Source organism: Helianthus annuus, chromosome 5, assembly GCF_002127325.2.
Source record: "Helianthus annuus cultivar XRQ/B chromosome 5, HanXRQr2.0-SUNRISE, whole genome shotgun sequence".
Lineage (NCBI taxonomy): Eukaryota > Viridiplantae > Streptophyta > Magnoliopsida > Asterales > Asteraceae > Helianthus > Helianthus annuus.
Window position 1 is genome coordinate 132,088,261 of NC_035437.2, and position 10,086 is coordinate 132,098,346.

Sequence of the window (10,086 nt, forward strand, 5' to 3'; positions counted from 1 at the left end):
AGTATGATTGGTGGCTGGATCCTGGTCAGTCACGCCTCCAAGCGGTAGTACTCCGCAGGTGGGATTTTGGGGGTGTGACAATTGGTGAGCGAAGATTTAGCATCGACCTCTTACCTATTCAATTGGGTAGCTTCGATGTGGTGCTCGGGATGGACTGGTTGTCCAAGAACAAAGCTGAAGTTGTTTGTCACGAGAAAATCATTCGTATCCCTCTGGCGAATGATGAAACTCTCATCGTGCATGGAGAAAAACGAGATGCGCCTCTGCGAATCGTCAGTTGTATGAAGGCACATAAGTGCTTAAAGAAAGGATGTGTTGCTTTCCTGGCACACGTTGTAGATAAGAAGGCTGAGGAGCCAAAACTCGAAGACATTCCTGTGGTGAAGTAATTCCCTGATGTTTTTCCCGAAGATCTGCCAGGACTACCTCCGCAACGACAAGTCGAATTCCATATAGACTTGGTTCCAGGAGCCGCTCCTGTAGCCAAGGCACCCTATCGGCTTACACCATCCGAGATGCAAGAATTATCTACACAACATCAGGAGTTGTTGGATAAAGGATTCATAAGGCCAAGCTTCTCGCCTTGGGGAGCTCCAGTGTTGTTCGTAAAGAAGAAGGATGGAACACTGCGGATGTGTATCGATTATAGAGAACCGAACAAGCTCACTGTCAAGAATCGGTACCCACTACTGAGGATTGATGACTTATTTGATCAGTTGCAAGGATCAAGCTACTATTCCAAGATCGATCTTCGATCTGGATACCATTAGCTAAGGATTCAAGAGGAAAGCGTACCAAAGACTGCATTCAGAACGCGTTATGGGCATTACGAGTTCCTTGTGATGCCATTCGGACTGACGAACGTGCCAGCGGTATTTATGGATCTGATGAACCGCGTATGCAAACCATATCTCGTTAAATTCATGATTGTATTTATCGATGATATCCTGATTTACTCACGAACAAGAGAAGAGCACGAGCAACACCTCAGAACCATTTTGGAACTACTGAAGAAAGAGAAACTTTATGCAAAATTTTCAAAGTGCGAATTCTGGATTCGCGAAGTACAGTTTCTTGGTCACGTTGTGAATGAAAAGGGCATTCATGTAGACCCATCCAAGATAGAAGCAATAAAGAATTGGGAAGCCCCCAAAACCCCAACTGAAGTTCGACAATTTTTGGGCTTAGCGGGCTATTACCGGCGATTCATCGAGAATTTCTCAAAGATAGCTCAACCGCTGACTTCCCTGACGCAGAAAGACAAGAAGTACGAATGGGGTGATATGCAGGAAGAAGCCTTCCAACTGCTCAAAAATAAGCTATGCGATGCACCGATACTATCCTTACCCGAAGGCACTGAAGACTTCGTGGTATACTACGACGCTTCAAGTCAAGGTTTGGGTTTCGTGCTCATGCAACGCCAAAAAGTCATCGCTTACGCTTCAAGACAGTTGAAGGTGCATGAAAGGAATTACACCATGCACGATTTGGAGCTAGGCGCGGTGGTATTCGCCTTGAAGATCTGGCGACACTATTTATATGGTACTCGATGCACAATCTTCACAGATCACAAAAGTCTACAACACATATTCGATCAGAAGGAATTAAACATGCGTCAGCGACGTTGGGTCGAGCTGCTAAACGATTATGACTTTGAGATTAAGTACCATCCTGGAAAGGCAAACGTTGTAGCAGACGCATTAAGCCGAAAAGAAAGGATTAAGACTCTAAGGGTTCGAGTATTGGAAATGACTATTCGAACGAACCACACTGCACGCATTCATGACGCACAACAAGAAGCCCTTAAGGGAGAGAATCGTAGAGCTGAATACCTCCGAGGTATGTTTAAATATTTGGTGCTAAACAAAGAGGGAACCTTGTACTTTAAGGGGTGTATTTGGGTTCCGCTCTATGGCGGTATTCGAGAAGTCATCCTTGATGAAGCACACAAGTCGAGATACTCAATCCACCCAGGATCAGACAAAATGTATCAAGACTTGAAAGGATATTATTAGTGGCCGAGACTCAAGAGAGACGTTGCTGTTTATGTTGGAAAGTGCCTAACCTGTGCTAAGGTTAAGGCTGAATATCAGAAACCGTCTGGCCTACTGCAACAACCAGAGATACCCATATGGAAATGGGATCAAATCTCGATGGTCTTTATAACAAAATTACCCAGGACCCCTAGAGGGCACGATATGATATGGGTGATAGTTGATCGATTGACGAAACCCGCGCATTTCCTACCGATCCGAGAGAAGGAAAGCACTGGAAAGCTTGCTGAGATATACTTAAAAGAAATCATGGCACGTCATGGAGTGCCTATCTCAATTATTTCAGACAGAGATAGACGCTTTGTCTCAAGGATCTGGCAATCCTTTCAGGAAGCCTTTGGATCTCAGCTAGATCTAAGCACGGCCTTCCATCCGCAAATAGACGATCAGACTGAACGAACCATACAAACGCTGGAAGATATGCTTCGCGCATGTGTTATGGACCTAGGCGGCAGCTCGGATACTCACCTACCTTTAGTTGAGTTTTCCTACAATAACAGTTATCATACGAGCATAAAAGCCGCACCGTTCGAAGCTCTGTATGGCCGTGATGCGTGTGTAGTGTAATATATTTTTGGTGTATATTTTAAGCCCTTTTACACTTTTTAGCCAAGTTTTAAATTTATAAAACACGATATTTACTAACACTAAACACACATATGGGCAAGTGCACCCATCGTGGACGTAGTATAGTGTTGGTAAGATACCGAGGTCGTCCAAGGACACAAAAGCTTTTAGTACCGGTTTATCCTCAACGTCTAATCAAATCAAAAGTTAGAAAAAAGGTTTTTAAACTAGAAAAATAAAACTAACTAAAATGCTGAAAAATAAAATAAAAGTAAAAACAGATAGATAAGATGAATCACTTGGATCCGACTCGTGTGTAGTGTAACCTTTGATTATTTCCGCACTTTTGCACTTTTTAAGAGATTATCTTAGTTATTGTAGTAGGCCTCTCTTTTGAAGGTGACGTTACCCTCAACCCAGTGATTTGAGTCAGCAATGATACAATCCTAAAGGGTCGGATTATTGAAAGATAATTAATTAAGTTATTAATGCATAATGTGGTAGGCCCCTCTTTTGAAGGTGACGTTACCCTCGGCTAAGTAGTCTGAGTCAGTAGGGATACAGTCCTAAGTAGCCGGGTTAAAGTTTTAATAGTAGCTTACTTATGAGGGGATCAAAGAGTTTGGACCCCCGTCATCCAATACCAGTGGGTATTGAAGGAGGTCCTACTAAATTTAATCCAGGTCCTTTGCAGGATCTATACACTGAACAATGGCCAGACTCTTACCAAACCGTTCCCTTAAACCCCGACCAGGTAGCCAACATATCTCCATATAGACCGTGGAGATACGAATGGTGAAAATCTTTTATTTTATATAGACAGTAAAATAATGCCAAGACACCACAGACAAACGATAAGGAAGAATCACCTTCAACATAAGAAACTAGTTATTAAAGTCATTAATACATAACCGATAAAAAGTGCGAAAAGACTAAAAATAAAAAGTATTACACTAAACACTTGTCTTCACCAAGTGATGTAAGAGACTTAGGCAAACATGGCCTTTGATTGTCAAGAACTCTTATGATCAATCTTGGCTCCCCAGACGACTCACACTCTCTATGATGGATAATGGATGATGGTGGTGGATGATGGTGTTGTTATGGTGGTGGGTGGTGGGTGAAGTGTGAGAGAGGTGGTGTGCCAAGGGATGGTTTGCAAATGAGCCAATCACCCCTATTTATAGCCTGAACAGTAGCTCGGGCACGGCCCCGTGTCCATCCTCCTTCTCTTTCTTCATTAATTGCAGTTTGTCGGCATTAGTTGACAACGCCCCCGTGTTCGCTGAGCACGACCCCGTGTGCAGAAGCGTATCTGTACTATCAAGATTTCCTTGGATTCTGCGAATCTTATAGTTGACCACGGCCCCGTGTCCGCTGAGCACGACCCCGTGGTGGGCGATAGAAGCTTCTACAACTTTGTCTTTTCTGCTGACACTTGGGCACGCCCCCGTGCTCATTGAGCACTGGGCATGTTCAGCCTTCTGTTCTCTTGTTTTGCTTGCGAAGATGCTGTCGGGGGGTCGGGCATGCTACGTTTGTTCCTTTTCTTGTATTTATCTTAGATTTAGTTGCCTTTTTGCTTCTTTTGTTCATTTGAGCTCATTTAATCCTGAAAATACAAAAGGAAGAAAAAAACACACTTTTTCCAACATTAGTACTAAAAAAGGGTAACCAACTGGGGTGTCCCAGTTGGCCAGCCTCACCCCTACTCTTCATAGAGACCCGGGTTCGAGTCCAGGCACGGGGACAATCGGCCACCTTCTTCCCAGAAGGAAACGGACTCAGCTCGGGATGGGGTATTCACCGCCAGGCAGCTATGGGGCTGAGCTAGATTGTGGAGTGGGATCACTCCAGCGGTTGGGAGGACCGTGCAATATCCCCCCCCCCTAGTACTAAAAAAGGGTTAGTTTTATGCCACAATTGATGTAATTTATATGTTGCATTTTGTGCACATCAGGCCGCAAGGGCCGCTCGCCATTATGTTGGGCAGACGCTGGAGACAAACGAATGGTTGGTCGTGAACTTGTTCAAGAGACAACTGACAAAATCATGCAGATCCGAGAGTGCATTAAGGCGGCTCGAGATCGACAAAAGAGCTACGCTGATCGAAGACGAAAACCATTAGAGTTCGAGGTGGGAGACAAAGTTTTGTTGAAGGTTTCACCTTGGAAGGGCGTAGTAAGATTCGGAAAACGTGGAAAGCTGAATCCACGATACATCGGACCATTCAAGATCTTGGAAAGAATTGGTACCGTGGCATACAAGTTGGAATTATCGGAAGAACTTAACGGAGTACATGATACGTTTCATGTATCCAACCTCAAGAAGAGTCCAACCCAAGAAACAGTGATCATCCCTGCGGATGAAGTGCACATTGATGACACCCTCCGATTTACAGAACAACCCGTTGAGGTTACAGACTGGAAAGTCAACAAGACCCGAAGGAGTAGTGTCAAACTTGTCAAAGTACGTTGGAACTCTAAGCACAGACCCGAGTACACGTGGGAACGTGAAGACCAGTTTAAAGAAAAGTACCCCCACCTGTTCAAGAAAACTCCTGGGAGAGTTAGCTCAGCCTGAATTTCGGGATGAAATTCTTTTAACGGGGGGAGACTGTGACAACTGGCACAAAACCGGTAATTTCCGTTCAATTTAATTAATACTTAATAACTGCAGTTATGTGCTTAAATGTCAACATTGTCTAATTACATGCTATACATGTGAATTCATGCACGTTTTATAGTACAAATATTGCTTTATGCGTTAATGATAGCATTGCGTCAGAAATACTAGTAAACTCACCGGTAAGACACATTGTGTCAACAATTCTGCAGAAAGCAGTCAGACAATAGAATTAGGGCCTAGGAGTAGGTCCAAAGTCTAAAATACATTAAAACCCAAATATGGATACAAGGGTTAACATATAGACTTTCTGGAAGCTAGAATATGCACTAAATGCACCCGAAACGCACTTTAAATGCAGAATTCTGCACAAATCAGCTATAATCGGCTTTTTAACACATAAATATCATGTAGAATTCACGTTTTATTATCTAGAATACCCTCCTAAGTGTCGGGAATTGAAAGGGTCACAAAAGGATACTTAAAGATCACTATACGGAATACTTTGACACTTTAACGAACCGGTATTTAACCGAACAACCGGACATTACCCGAAACACCAAAATTATACTAGAAGCATTGTTTTAATGTTTCTGAGCTAGTTATGATCCCTGAACACCTTAACACACTATATAACACATCATACACTTAAGCACTAATCAATACACTTTGGATTTCAACTAGTAACTTAACTTAACATTAAAACTTACACATTATCCCCCCCTCTTCATATTAACGGTCACAAGTGGGTCCCCCACTTGTGATTTCTTTTGATTCACTAGATCTCCCTTGATTCTATATGATCTTATGAAGATTTACTAAAGATCTTGCTATGTACTCTAGAGACACATTACACATTGGACTAATCTTAAACATGGTTATAAGTATAACCATTCTCATTCACCTTGCACACACCATCAACCTCCTTCCCTTACCCTCCATTTTCGGCCGATCCTAGTCCCCACACCACCACCACTTTCATCCAATCTTCATCCAATTCTAAGCTTATCCTAAGGTGTAAGAAGGTGATTAAGGAAGCTTGGAGCTTGTGGATCTTGAAGGACCTTCTTCATTTGCTATTAACCAACCCATTTATCATCTTCAACATCTTGTGTTCTTCCCTAGCCCTTGTGCTAGTTGTAAGCTTCTTATCACTTGTTTTCACTTCATATTTTGATGATTAAAAGATGATAAACAATGTTAATCTTGAAGAACACTAAAGAACATGATCATGATACTTTAACATAAGCATAAAAATATAAGAATACATGTTGATTGTGTTGATTTGCTTCTTGATGATTGATAGTTTGTGTTAGTGATGTTAGACATCATAAGAAACCTACTAGATTGTGATTAAACACATGATCTAGTAAGTTAAGGTGGTGATCTTGTGAAAGACCAAGATCATCATGCTTTATGTCTTCATGAACTTGAATGATGGAGTTGGTTTTCATATGAGAAGATGATTTAAACAAAATACAAATCTTGTAAATAGATGATTACAAAAATAATTTTCTCAAGAAACCAAGTTTATGTATGAGATTTACAAAGTTATGGTTACTAAATAAACTAACCATATTTTTAGTGTTTAAACAAGAATAGAAACATGTTTGTAACAAGAAAAATACAAAAGAAATATTTTTAGAAAAATCATCTTACAAGATGTAAATGATAAAATCTTTCAAGAATGTGATTTAGAAACAAATAAATATGTTTTTAATGATAACTAAACCTCCTAAATAACATGGTAAGTTACTACAAGTTTTTACAAAACTTCAAGTTCATGATGTAGCGTAATTTACTTGATTTTGAGACTCGGTAAGTGTTGAATGAGTTGATGATTGTTTGTGATGATTTTAAAAGAAAATAAACACATGTTCTGAAAACAAGGGAAACCTCCATTTTTAGGGGAAACTATGTCAAAATTTCTATAGAATTTTGACACTTAGAAAAATATAAGTTTTGGTGAAACTTATTCCCTAAAAATACTTACCAAAGTTTCCCTAATTTTTATGTAAACTTCAAGTTAAGAAATGATGATTTCTTCAAGATAAAAATTGATATTAAGTATGTATATTTTGAGGAAAATATATATATTTATTGATCATCAAATTTTGTGCTAAGTGTATGTAGTATGTATTATACGTAAATAGTGTATTAGGACTTGAAAATACACTAAATACTCCTAAGGAGTAAAAATACGAAATACACATACAACATGCATAGACAAACACAAGAGAATATATTTATGAAAATATATTTCTTAAAAGATTATGTAACTTGGACAAGTTACGGACTTAAAACGTCTTTTGGACAAAATGTATAACTAGGGTGAAAAATACAAGATACTTATATTTATTTTTGAGAAAATAATATAAGTAAGATACATAGTTAAAAATATAAGTTATTTTTAACAACAAAGAACAAATACATAAAAGATGGTGACTTGTACTTGTGCGATACAAGTCTAGTGACTAACGTTAATAAAACACGTATAGGTCACGACGCTATATAAGCAAACCCGGTGAAGTTTACGGTGCAAGAAACACAAAGTTGTGAGTTCATGTCCCCACTTTTAATCTTTTACATGCTTTTTAAACTTGGGGAAAATACATGTGTTATGGTATGTTGGATACAAAAACTAAGGAATGATACTTTAGATCATGTCACGAATAGGGTACCAGAAGCACCATTAATCGTGTACATACTAAGACCGCAGAACAAAAGGTTAGATCTAATGGGTTTCGGGCAGCCACACTCTTGGTGATCACTAGTACCAAGTAGTGCTTTTGTGTCTCAGTCGTGAATCGACTACTAAATGCCTATGGTTTGGATGCTTCCTATGTCGTGTCACATGTTAATGGCCTTGCAAACCATTAGCAATCTTGATTTCCTTGTACTTACAGAAATACTTGATTTATACAAATTACATACCATGTTTTCATACAAAGTATAAAAACGTTCAATACAAACTGCATGAATTCACACCAACATTATGTTGACGATTTTCCAAAAACTCACACGTATTTCAGGTAACTAAAGTGGATGTGCGTGCGGTCTTACTCTTGCTCTTGGATGTTGTTTATGTTTATCTTTGAATAAAGTTGTAAACTTTTCAGACAATGTCTTACGCTGTCTTGTGACGTAAACACTTAACCTATGTTTTCAGTTATGTAATGTTTGGCATTTGGGGTTATTTTGACGAGCATGTAGTATGTTTACCAGTCGTATGCAATGAGAACCTTTCATGATTACACCTCGTGCTTCTGCCTTAGAGAGGGGCGTGACAAAAATCACACCTTAATATTATAATTTTGTTTTAATCCATATCAGATTATATAAAACAATATTTTTTATTTTTAATTTTACAACATCGCTTGATTCCTCTTTTCTTTCTTTCTTTTTTTTTTCTTTTTTTTTTTTTTTTTTGCAATTTCGCCTTTGACTTTCTCAAGTAGTTTGAATGGTTTTGGGTTTTACCTTTCTCAATTGAGCACTTGAAACGCCATGAACAATTAACATGCTATACTCTGCTCTAAAATGATTAGCCAGACCCGTTTGTGATGTGAGATCGGTGAATACCAAACCTAAAATTTATAACCAACAAAACAAGCAAAAAACATAAAATCCTCATAACTACATGTCAAAGTGATGTAAGACCGGTAAATAATAGCAAACCTAACAATTATAAGCAACAAAACAAACAAAAAAAAACACAAAATCCTCATAACTACACCTTAAATAAGGAACAAAAAAAATCCTCATAACTACACGTCAAATAAGGAAGAAAAAGAATATTTGTTACAAATTCTTCTTCATTTGTTTATAGATCCATTCTAGAACATGCTTATACAAAAATAAAAATTCTAAAAATGTATTTGGTAATGAATTTCTTAAATTTTCAAACCGATAGAGTTAGTTTGCGTATATGTTACATCAAAACCAACAAAATCAAAGCATACATATCCATACAATTAATTAAACCAAAATTCTCATATTAGTACTTTTGAAAACAAAAAGTGATTTTTAAAAATATAAAGAAAGATTATGAGGCAAATCGAATTAGATAAAAGTAAAATAAATAAAAGCTCTTACATTTGCACCGAAAAAGAGATGCCATCTTTGGGGCAAGGTTGTGGATGAATGAGAGAAGAAAGGGTGCGGGGTGATTGAGTGATTATAATGAAAATGGTATTGTGTTCGTTTAAATAGGAACTGTGGGGTTACCCTAATGCAAATTTTACTATAATTACCCTAAGAATTTTAAGAGCTTTCAAAATTGAACCCAACTAATATAGAAAATATCATTTTGATCTATCAATGCAAATAAAGTTATTCTTTTACTAGTAAATTAGAGTTTTCGACCTTTAGGTATATTGTGAATTTCACTTTTAATCCTAAATATAACGAACCGACAAAGTTGATCCTTTATGTTCATATGCTGTGATAGTTTGTCTTGTTGTTTAACGACAGTTAATTAATGTGCATGCAGATTAATAGGGCAAATTGGATTTCTTTTTACCCTTTTAATGAAAAAAGTAAATTACATTTTTGGGGCATGTGGTTAAGTTAGTTTAACTGTATCAGCTCATAAAGGAGTTTTATGACACTTCAACCACCAATGCCATTTTCCTAACCTTTTTAGCCCCTAAAATTAACTCCGTCCATGTAATTCCTTAAAATCCTGGTACCTGTCCTTTACATGAGGGGCACTTTAGTTAAATCTTGCTTAATACAAGAGGTAACTTAAAATATGAAGTACACTAGCTTATAAACCCGTGTATTACAAAGGACTAAAAAAATCTAGATTAACTATCATCTTAACTTGTAAGTGTTTCAA

General features: G+C 38.1%; 1 long non-coding RNA gene across 1 annotated transcript in view; it reads right to left on the reverse strand.

Annotated features, from left to right (window-relative positions):
- LOC110939168 overlaps positions 1-9,410 on the reverse strand; it is a 50,650-nt gene extending 41,240 nt beyond the window's left edge. Inside the window, exon 1 of the long non-coding RNA XR_002592030.2 lies at positions 9,342-9,410. This is a non-coding gene — a long non-coding RNA (uncharacterized LOC110939168). The remainder of the gene's footprint in view (positions 1-9,341) is intronic.
- Between the last annotated feature and the right edge of the window lie 676 nt (positions 9,411-10,086).